General features: G+C 35.6%; 1 long non-coding RNA gene across 30 annotated transcripts; it reads right to left on the minus strand.

The window, feature by feature from the left end:
- Positions 1 to 953: 953 nt before the first annotated feature.
- On the minus strand, positions 954 to 9,001 carry LOC113356787. 30 transcript variants are annotated; one of them, XR_003363211.1, is made up of 12 exons: positions 8,859 to 9,001; positions 8,288 to 8,335; positions 7,842 to 8,120; positions 7,665 to 7,692; positions 7,179 to 7,320; positions 4,162 to 6,821; positions 3,941 to 4,017; positions 3,813 to 3,843; positions 3,544 to 3,666; positions 3,137 to 3,430; positions 2,628 to 2,881; positions 954 to 2,459 (listed from the first exon to the last, which is right to left on the minus strand). It is a non-coding gene; the product is annotated as an uncharacterized LOC113356787 (long non-coding RNA). The 30 variants fall into 30 exon arrangements; XR_003363212.1 differs by having other exon boundaries at positions 3,813 to 3,855; XR_003363199.1 differs by having other exon boundaries at positions 3,544 to 4,017; positions 7,842 to 7,939; positions 8,048 to 8,120.
- Positions 9,002 to 12,028: the final 3,027 nt, after the last annotated feature.

The raw sequence follows: 12,028 nt of genomic DNA on the forward strand, positions 1-12,028 counted from the left end.
CTTTGTTTTGGTTCTTCTTTCATCAAACTTTATTCGATTAATGAATCAATTTACGATGATAAATAATATCTTCATGAGTTACAGAGTAGTAGACCACCTTCCCTTTCAAAGAACTACAACTAATAGCTTATAATGAGTCAAACCCTTTCGTCACCTACAATATAAAATCACCTAGTAATATGGGAAACCGATATGGAGAATTTTTTTTATGATAAATCTAAGGTGTAGAAAAATACCTAGGTAAGTTCTAAAAGCAGGCAAAGTGACTACCATGTACCAACACCGAACATTGAAATAGCCACTCATATAGCGGGCGTGTTAAACTTCTTCTAAATATATAGTATGTACGAAGAAAGAAACATAAACATAGAAGAATTAATGAATTAGTTGAATACCAAGTAAATGTTAATACAATGAATGAACGTCTATTTCTTGCACGTCTCTTGAGTTCTTCCATAACATCGAAAGCTAATTTAGTCGTATAACTACCAAAAGAACTTGTAACACTTGAATGGCAAGGCCAGGAAGCCAGCTCTTTTACATGCCAATGACATCCAACGAATTCATGCACTTGAAACTCTTAAAAACTCTATATGAATGAAGTTTAGAGTGAACGCTTTAACAGAAATTGTAGAGTGAACCCGTGAGTGAACGCTTTAACAGAAATTGTAGAGTGAACCCGTCCTAGAAAGCTGCATCTGCAAATCAGCCAAGGTAAAAAAGAATTCTCCATTATGTTACAGTATTTGACAATGAGAAAGGGTATAAGAATGTTCAGAACAAAATATGCAAAGGAAAGTGCTGCCTAAATCGGATGATACCATAGACACAGATGCATAACAACAAAAATATCCAACTGACAATATTTTTTATTTTTTTGATCAATAAATTAAAAGTTGCATAGATAGGAGATGAAATACATGAAATATGGACTAAGAAATAAATCATTTGTCTTTCTCAAGACTCGCCAATTCGCCAATATATTAGCTAAAATACAGTCAAATCCATGATAAATATTCGTGCTCCACCCAATCCCAATCACATTCCTCCCCCACATCTATGATTGAATTTCTAAATCTCTATATGCTCAACTACACAATAAATTCAAATAGCATAAGAAGCTTTAGCCTTTAACTCATCTATCAAATCCAAAAATTAACAAAAATTTTCTCTAATATAAAATCGAACTTGAATTTTATAATTACTGTGCCCCCTTGTGCTCTATCTCCTCAGTACTGCCACTTTAGAATCATTCAAATCTGGTGGAGCTCCTGCTGGTCCAGTTATTACCGGCACAACTTCCTCTGTCACTTTTACTTTCTTCCCACTTATCCTCTTGTACAAAGTTTACCTCCAACATAGACTTTTGATTCTCTCTCACTTTATCACTTTATTTTAGCTGCCACCGGAACGTTTGTGATCTGGAAGGCTGCAAGGGACATGAGCGATGAAAAATGCCTTGCACTTTCACATCTGCTTGAATATGCATTTTAGGTTGTCATAACTTCCCCTGGACTCATCCACATTTTAGCTTGTCATGAATGGACCTATTAATATTGTAAAAGAAAAAAAAAACATTGTAAAAGAAATTATGGGAAAAATGCTGCTCTTAAACCTTAACCTGGTGGGATAAGAAAATCAGTATCTTCAATTTATTACATAGACAAACCACAAAGCCCGTCGTCCTTCTGATGCCATAGATTAAATCTGTGTAAAAATCCTTAACGAAATTCATGCCTACAGTACCGCAGTGAAAAAAGTATGCATAGATTGTATCATCCTCAAAAGTGGCATAGAGTTGTATGAAGTACTGTTAATATAACTCATCTGTAATAGGCAGGAGCTTAATTAGATTAAAAGGAAAGAAGAGTATCCTGGAATAGCTTAGACAGTCTCCATCATTGATGCTGTGAATCAAGTTCCGTTGCTGATTCTGTGAAGTAATATACAAATCTCACCGGCAGACCTCCATTACAAAATTCAAGAATACCTCATCCTATCAAGTTCCCCTGAAACAAACCGAATAACTTAATTTTGTCTTGATGTATGAGCATATCATACTACAGAAAAATTGAATGTATAAAGTGAAGCAGGAAATAATTTAATTGAATTGTCAAACAGTTGAAAGTTTGAGAATAGCATATATCCAATTTGGGTAACGCTGAAACGTCAGGCTGAACATGAACAATCCTACTTGCTACCTCACTTTCACTTACATGATTTCTTTGGCGATCAATTTTTCAGATATTAAGCTCCTAACTACTCCAACTACCTCATTAACTTTATTTACTTGTGAAAGCCCAATAATGTAGTAACCATCCTTGAGCACTTTCATACTCTTCAATCGTATATCCAAAAATTATTATTTCTGGTTAAGAAAGATTAGGAAAGTCTCCATTATTGGTGACGTTAATCAAATCATCTACGTGATTTTTCGGTACTTCCCATATTTTTTGACGCTGCAAAAGAACGGCAGCAATTCATTCAGTATTTCTTATACAATTGATGCTACAAAAGAATCACATAAAGACACATATACTGTCAATGAAAGGTTTATTATGTAAGTTCAATGGAAGGTTTATCATGTAAGTTCACAATTAACATGAAGAGAAAGAGGAAAAACTCACCTCAGAGATATTGTTGCCAGTATCAGTAGCTGATGGGGAAAAGTGCCCCTTCTAACACGACTTTAGCCTCTAGACTCAGCTCACTGATAAACTTCAATGGAGAAGTCCAGACCAACGGCTCTGCCAACGAAGGGGTTCAGCATTGCTGCACATGCTCCTTAATGCTATAGCATATGGAATGCTCCTGCAAATTTCACCCATGAATCCATCATAGGCAAACGGAGTTTACAATTCCAAGTTAACTTCAAGTAACCCTGTCGATTGAAGCATATTCAAAATGTTAAAGCATGATAGCAAATATTCAAAAAGTTTAAAACATGATAACAAATATTCACTTGCACGTTAATAATTTTGGAACTTGGGTTAATGATGAAAAAAACCGCATATACGGATTACCCTTTCCATATTGAGCAAGAGTTAACACCAACATATATTAATTATAATATCGGATGCTTCAGAATAAGAGCAGCATAACTTTGTTTTCATAGTTTATAGTTGTTTTGGCTTACCCTGATGCATCTCTTTTTATTCGATCTTCTCCTTACGCAAGAACCGCATTGAGCTGCTCAAGGTAACTATAATCTAAACAATCAAAATCGTTATTTTATTAAGAAAAAAAAAGTGATTACTTACTTTCCCATGTGTAAAAGCAGGCACATAACTATTGGACTGTGTTAGTCTGCCTTTCATGACCACCGAATGCCTTTAACCCCTTAACTTCTGTCGTGTGCTTATATGAATAGGAAAATCTATTCTACCTTTCGGTTTGTTTACTGATATTCTCAATGACTTCATTATGTCCACTACACAAAACCACAAATCAAGTCATATTGACAATACCAAAAAATGAAATGAATTGTATACATCCAGAAAATATACATTCCCCTTAATTTGCTAAGAGAGATGATATATATACCTCAATTGTCCAGGACAAATCCTCAATAGTATCAGACCTCATTAAGAGTCACCTTTTATAAGACTAATGTCCAACATTCATCTTATGCCATCATCTTCAGGAATCAGGATCCTCCATCCATGGCTACCACATACAAAAAAGCATGACTATTCTTACCTCTACTTGAAGAATAGTAGTATTAGTTTTCCTAGATCGAATTGGGTTAGCATTAATACATCTAACATGATATGCTTTACAATGCAGTGAACCTTAGATGTACAAATACTAACCAAGTTCAGCCAGGGGCGCCATTTTCTCCCTCTGTAGTACATTCTGATAGTGTTGTAGCTCATTTGGAATGCATATAAAAGATCAACGTAATAAAAAATAAGAATAAAGCACAAATCGTAAAACATACCTCCTATCATTAAAGCAAAATGCATGCTTCAATGCAAGTCCAACCTTAACTGATTTAACGAAACAACTCCATCTAATCTGAAGTTAAAGTTCAAGTTCAGTTCAGTTCAACTCAAAAGCACCTAAACAACAAATCAATTCAGAAACACCCAACAACCAAAAAATCAAGTATAATTTTGGAGTAATTCTAAGTAATCTTCGAGCACCAAAATTCAGCACTACCTTTGAAAACCAAACTCATTTCAAGATCCATTTTCAGCAAGGACTTCTTTATACCCTCCAACCTAGCTCTCTGTCTTGATTCATAGAAAGCTTAAGATCAACCTCAATCCTGGCTACTTGAATTGCTTGGTAATTGCAGTGGAGCCTCCTTAGCAGAACACGGGATGCATAGGTAGTAAATATACACATAGCTCAACCATATACACTTACTTATCAACTCTGGGAACTCTATCACAATGAATGATCATCAATAGAAACAATCTTTTGCTTCCTTATTGGATGCAGCTCTTTGAATTACATTTGAGGTTGTTTTTAAAGAGTGAAATTAATCACTGTAGCATCAGGTCGGCAACATTAAACTACGGTAGTGACTCAGGTGAATAATACAAAGAATTTTCGTAGGATGGAACTGAAACATTAAATTCAGACACACCAACTTTGTCATTCCTATGATAAACCTAAAGTTTTGCGATACATTCCCACATGACAGCTCTATCAATCAAAGGAACTGAGACCCGCAAAATCCATGCAGTACGAAAGTTAAATCTTAATTTCTCCATTCCTAGTAAAAAGTGCTAAACCTCGAAGTATATTTCCTGATTTCTCTAAGACATACGAAACCAAACCTGAAAAAAACAAAAATTAAATCTTGATTTTTGAACTCCTCGCACCTATCAATTCAGCTATGACATTCACATCAAATAAACCCTAACTCAAATTAATAAAATAATATTTGGATGACTTTAATAATTGAATTTAAGAAACACTGGATATCTGCTATAAAGATAAAATTGTAGCAAAGAAAACAAAATTAATCAACCGAAGACCCTAATCAAAACTTATTCAAGAAAACAAATACAAAATTGAGATATAAGTCACTACAGGACGTGAAATTTCGGTTGGAATTGAGATATAAGCTCGAATTTGCTGTAACACGGGGGATGATGAGGAAGGTTTTCAACGATTTCTTTGTTGTGAGTAAGCCAGAAGAAGAGAAGAGTTTCATAGTAGAGTGAGAAGTTTAAAATTTTTCCAAACAAAATAAAGCGAATAACAAATTTCGGTACCTAGTCGTTTTTCTGCATCAATCAGATTACAACAATGCTAAAAAGCTGCACATCTTTCTGATTCTACTTTAACCTCCGCAAAAATTTGAAAAAAACAACCAAAATCAATACAATTAAATTTAGGAAACCACATCAGAGAAGCAATAAAGAATCGAAAAAAAAAGTACAGACAAACAAAAATTTAGGGATTCTGCGCAAGAGGAAGTGTTTGGAGAGGGAAAAAATGAAAAAGCTGGTTAGAAATTGTTCCGTATAAAAAAAATTCTGGCAGATGAAAAGCCAATTTTAGGGCTCGAGATTTCAACGGCCAGAAACAACAGGGAATATCTCGACGGCCCCAGACAGCCTAAAACAACAGGGAATATCTCAGCAACTAATTCAATGAAATTAGTGGAAATAATACCTGCAATTTGCATAAAATCTACTTACAAAAATTCGACATTGTGTACTACATTCAGTTTAGCATTAGCCCATGATATCAAACGATTTTCTTCTTACAACACTGATTAATATGCCAACTACAATGAAGCCCACAACTACTTAAATCAAACTGTATTAGAAAACTACCCATACTTAGGTGAGTATCTCACTCTGTAGTTCACTACGGGAAGTATGCCGAGGAACCACTATATTTTCCAACTGTCTGCAAGATTTAAGTTTATCATGGGTAAGGCTTGTCCCTAATCGGTAATTTCATCACCCCATCTCGATGGGTATTCTCTGTTCATGTTCAAGTCACTCTTAAATTACTGATCTTTAGTTAAAACAAATCAGAAAGATAACCTACATGCAAGGATCTGGATCTAATTGCTGGTTCAATAGAGATATGCTTAGGAAATTAAAGAAAATATTAACGAAAGCCGTACATAATATGAATCTGCTCAAAGCGAATCTTATAGTTGGTCCAATTTGCATATCTGACTTACGGTGATGCATCAAAATCATTTGGAACAGAAAACAATCAAGAAAATGCAAGAAAAAAGATAATGTACATAATACAGAGATACGACTCTAAAGAATGATAATCTGTACCTGAATAAGGTCTGGAACTAAGGATTTTGCCAACAACAGCTTAGATATCAGATTTCTCCTAGAATAACAGCAGTTGATTTACTCATCAACAAAAGCTGAGATGCCTTTCCTAGTGAAAGAGTTCTTAGACCTAAACTTGTTGACATGAACACCTCCATTCTTCTTGAACAAATGGGATGTTTTTTTATGGGCCTATGAGATCTTTCATACAAACACCGGCTTACTTATATCAGCTAATGCAGTGCTCCTAAGATGCTCAAAGTTGAACCAATTGTTTTTTATGGGATATTTTTTATGGGCCTACGGAGTCTTCCTACATTTCCTGCAAACATAAAAACAGATAAGAAAGAATCCAAGGCTTCTGCGCAACATGGGAGAAGATTCACAGTACCAGTAAAAGAGAAACATGTGTGTTGTGAAGCGGATAATTTGTTATGTGCTGAAGTAGAGAGAGAGCATAGGGAGACTTGCACAGTTCTTTCCTGACCACCACCTTGAGACCCAGTAGGTAGAACATTCCAGCAGGTTTGCCAGCCAAAGATTGTGTTCTCCATAGAACCCCTGCGAGTATATTAAAACTTAGCATCCCAGTAGCAATAACAACAGAAAACTAATATGGGAGAAAATACTATTTAAATTAATCAATATCCACTTCCTCTTAAAAGAAGTAATATGGGGCATAATTAAGTCAGCAGAAACTAACTTTTAAAACCCGATTCACGGTCATGAGGGTTACCCTAGATCATGACCATCCACATTGATTCTACTCAGCCTTTTATGCAACAATGTTGTATAGCAATTTGAGACCGCTCCAAAATCATATAAAGTAAATTAGGTAACATCCACATATTATATAGCCATTGTCTTGTGGAAGTGGAACCTAGGCACGCAAGATCAAGCCAAGAAAGTTGAGTCAACCTGAACATTGCTTGATCTTCTTGCTGCACTGAGCAGTAGCTCTAAAACAACCAAAGAACTTCAAAACCAAGACCTGTCTAAACTCCCAAGTGAATCTAAATAAACCATGCATAAATTCTGTGAAGGTTTAACCTGATCCCAGCTGCCACACAAACAAATAATCAGAAACTCAAAAGTAATTCTATCCCAGCAACATTTATCTTTTGCAGAATATCCCAGCAAAAGTAAATCTATCCCATCTGCTAGAGTTTTTGTATTTCTACCATGTAAAACAAAACCTAAACTATGTAAGAATTCTAAATAATCAACCGAAATTTTAGTCAGAGAACATAGATTTACTTATTTGTTAATCAACGTTGAAGTGTATACTTATTTTAGTCACAGAAAATAGAGAGGTATCAAGAAGAATTTTGCAGCACCACTTGTGCACCATCTCATGACTACTTATAGTTGGTAACTGTAGACAGATAAGGCGAGAAGTAGAACCTTGTCGAAGGACTATTGACTGCAGACTCTGTAGATATACATGAAGAGGAACATGTTGAAATCATCCCATCAATTATCTAGACTCATCACAGAATTATTGAAACAAAGCACCACAACGCCATATTGATAGAGAAATTATACTAAAATAAGCGCACAATTTGAGCTTAAACTGTTTACCTTTGCGCAATCAATTTCAACTGGATCCTCCACGCCATCGATATTAATTTAAAAATTCACAGCAGGTCCCAAATGTAATATCGTTGAAGTGTATGCATCTGCAATTGAAAGGGAACAGCAAGAACACGGTTGTCAAGTGGTTTTCCGTAAGCCCCTATAATATTAACAAAACTTACTCATGAAATATCAGAGGAAGAACTTCCCACTGTTCAGTGATAAACCACCATATGTAGCTCATAAACCATGTGGATTGATGTGGTTTCCATGATCGACAGATGCCTGTACAGTATACAGGGATGTGTATAACATTAACATTCACTATAAAAAAAATAAAAAAATCAAACCTCTAGATTGATGTGGTTTCCATGATCGACAGATGCCTGTACAGTATACAGGGATGTTGTATAACATTAACATTCACTATAAAAAAATAAAAAAAATCAAACCTCTAATGACTGATGTGGTTCTTTGGAAAAATCATCGACTTGCTCAACCTATAGATAAAGAAACAACACTAATCAACTCATAAAAGGTTAACATTTTAAACCTAGCGAGTAATAAGAACAACACTTAATGTACTGATTAAGAAGCATCGATACGAACAGAGAGAATATGTTAATCAATTATCTGCATGTCTGAATCAATTTACACAAAACTGAAGCTATCAAACTCAAGTTTAGGCTAGCAGCAAAGAGCAAACGGTAGGACAACAATGCTATTTTGTGATATAATACTTCTTTTAGTCAATAAAATATTAAGCAGGTAGAATACATAAAAACATCTCCAATTGAACACCCAAACTTTTATAATTCAAAAAAATCAAGATTGGGAAGACGTAATTAAGATTTAGATGGAAAAGTACAAAGAAACCTAAAAATAAAATTTGATTCATTATTCAAACAACTTTTAACTTTTGATTGATTGAACCATACAATATTTCTTATGCAACAATTAATGGAAATCATTGGCCAGAAAACCTAATTAATAGATATGGAGAACCTGAAAACTTTGAATTACCTTCATCCTGAACTTCTCCTGGTTCTAATTTGCTTCCGAGATCACAAAATAACAAAACCCTATCAATACAATTCGATAGGATGAACTTGAAGCAAAAGGGAGTTTATTGAATCTCGTTCATACAGAGCAATGAAGAATTGCACCAAAAAAAAAAAAAAAAAAGAAGCAAAATCTAAGGCCATAGTCATAGAGGTGGAGAAAATCATCTTTTACATGTGACATAAACACCAATTGCATCCAACGGCCATAAACATCATAGAATATTTAGACGGCGAAAAACAGCCTTAAGCGCCTCCCCACCCTATTTCTATCATTCACTGCCGTCCAAGTCATAGCTCGATCCGGATGATTCCGACCGTCAGATCAGGGTCCCCGTCAAATCCGTCCGTCTAATGACTTTCAAATCTAAGAGTCAAACACCATCTTTTTTTATTACAGTGATTCAACTGTAGTTCAGTGACATGTTGATTGACTAGGATGATGGAGGTTGTGGATTTTTTGCGTCGTGTGAGGATCCGTCAACAACTACTGTGTCTGCATCAAATGCTTCAGTTGCTGATCTTCCATGCCCGCGTGATGCTGATTCCAGATTAGGTCTGACAGCAAAGACTGGACAGAAGGTTCGTTCTCCTGGTAAACAGGTATATGGAGTGTATAACTCTAGACCTCTGGTGCACTCCGGGAATAAATGGTCTCCTCTAAGATGTTACTATGTGATTTATGTTTCATCTTGCGTCTCACTGTTTCCCATATCGTATTTAATTGCCTTCCTTGAATCATTTGAGTTATGATCTGTCAAATTAGTCCATGCATATCCAAACCACTAGTTTAACAATTTTTGTTTGATATACCATTAAAATCATTAGGGTCTGGAAAATGCTGATACCAAGTTACTAACTAGGAAAAATGGAAACCTTGTTTTTCTCGCAAGTTTCACAACCAAAACATTCTAAAGTCTCCGTTTGCATAAGGTTAAAAGTAAAAAAAACGGAAAAAAAGGAATCAATGCTTAATTTATGATACCTCTTTTTTATTTTCTAATGAAAGATCTTATTTAAGAACAAGATAAACCTAGATGGAAATTAACTAGGAATGGCATTTTCACAGTAAAATCCCTTTATGATAGACTATGTGGAATGCATGACATTGACAGAGCTAAGGAATTATTCTGGAAAAAATTATGGAAAGCAGAAATGTCGAAGATAATTAAATTGTTCGTATGGAAATGTCCGAATGATGCTCTACTAGTTAATCAGATTCTTTCATGTTATATGCCTAATGTAGATGAAAAATGCATATTTTGTCATGATCATATTGAAACCTTAGAGCATCTCTTTTTTGAATGTGTGTATGCTAAATCAGTATGGAACCTCCACCTTTCTCTGGGGGAGTTAATAGTAACACAACGCATTTGTGTTTCAAGGAACATTATAACCAATTGCAGGTAGGAGGGGGCAATTTGACTGAGACATGTGCAACTAAATGCTGGTTCATATGGAAGGAGAAGCAAAAGCTACATCTTCTCTACAGATTTCAATTATTGTTCAGAGACGTGTGAACTATTGGGGCACTACTCAAGGAAATATGAACCAGCAAACAAGTTGTACTAACTCAGTAGCACAACAAAATGTCCCCTGGAAATTACCTGACTCTCAGTGCAACAAGATCAATTATGATGCCTCTTGGGTATCAGATGTTGATAATGATGGATCTGGACTAATTCTGAGGAATGATGCAGGTGATGGAAAAGCAGCTACGCCAGAAATTCTCAAAGACTCGAGCCCAGAAAAAGCAGAAGCGTTAGCTCTTTTACAGGTTGCCAAATGGGCCAGAGATGAGGGCATATCATGTTTCTGGTTGGAGGGTGACTGTGAAAGACTGGTGAATTTCATTCATGAAAAGGATACTATGATGTAACAGGGCATGTCCTGAAGTGATAACTTGACAACATTTTACCTACTTCTCTGTTTTTTGGCTTCTGTTTCTGTGTGTCTTTGTTTCAGTTTCTCCTTTGGTAATATATTCCATCTTTGGAAATTAAGTATAGTAAATAGGATAAAACCTTATTAATAAATTAGTGTGGACTCATAACAATTCATAAACCCTGAATGGACAAAGAATAAGCATCCTATCATTCATTCCTACCGTGTATGCATGGCACACGAAAATATATAAATGAGAAATTTAGAAGAGCTGAAAAGGGCATCTAGAACTACACACTGATGTCGGATGCTTGTGCCACATAGTTTGCATCCTGCTAAGGGCAATTACTATGGTAATGTACAAATCCATTTTTTTGTTCAGCCAGGTGGATGGCCAAACAGGTTTTTCCACCATGTGAATAACAGTGTGCGGTTGATCATCAAGTGCCCGGGCTAAGGACACATGCTTGCGTGTGTACGTTAAGCGCGGCGCTGGTAGAAAAAAACTCTGTCGTGCAAGTCAACAATGCTGACGTTGGTCATACCAACGCGGGCGTGATAAACAAAAACGCCAACGGTCGATTTTCCAACGTCCATATTCTTAACGTTATAGTTTTCAAAACTATAAATTCATTCAACTGAATTCTTTTCAGTCACACCACCACTATTTCCTTTTTCTAAAACTCTTCTAAACCAAATTTTTTCGACACAATATGAGCAACTTTTAAAGAAAAGTAGTCAATACTGTAAAGAAGAAAAGGGATCGAAGAAATGAAACGGCACCACGGCCTTCCATAGGTGTAACTTATTCTCAAAATCGGGAAGCAGAGTTTGCTTCGCCGAGTGTCGTTGCTGCTCCATCATTAGTCTAATGTCATGTGTCGGTGCATCAAGATCGATCTGAGGGTTATTATAGAATGAGAGGTGGATTTTTAGACTTAATGGTTGTTTATGAAGCTCTATCTCCTCGAGTCCGAGAAAGGGTTGAAAGATATTCCTGGCGTGCACTTTATAATGTGAAGCCTATAAGACACAAAAACAAACTTACGACAACAATGGTAGAAAGGTGGTGGCCGACGATGCACACGTTCCATTTTATGGATTTTGAAATTGGTAAGCTTGTTTAACTTCACTCAAATTTTATTTTTTAATAATTATTAAATAATCAAAAGAATTAATTATAGTTGATATTATTAATGTAATAGGAGCCCCTTGATTTGTATTTCATTTGTGGGATCCCAAGTGGAG

Source organism: Papaver somniferum, chromosome 3, assembly GCF_003573695.1.
Source record: "Papaver somniferum cultivar HN1 chromosome 3, ASM357369v1, whole genome shotgun sequence".
Classification (NCBI taxonomy): Eukaryota; Viridiplantae; Streptophyta; class Magnoliopsida; order Ranunculales; family Papaveraceae; genus Papaver; species Papaver somniferum.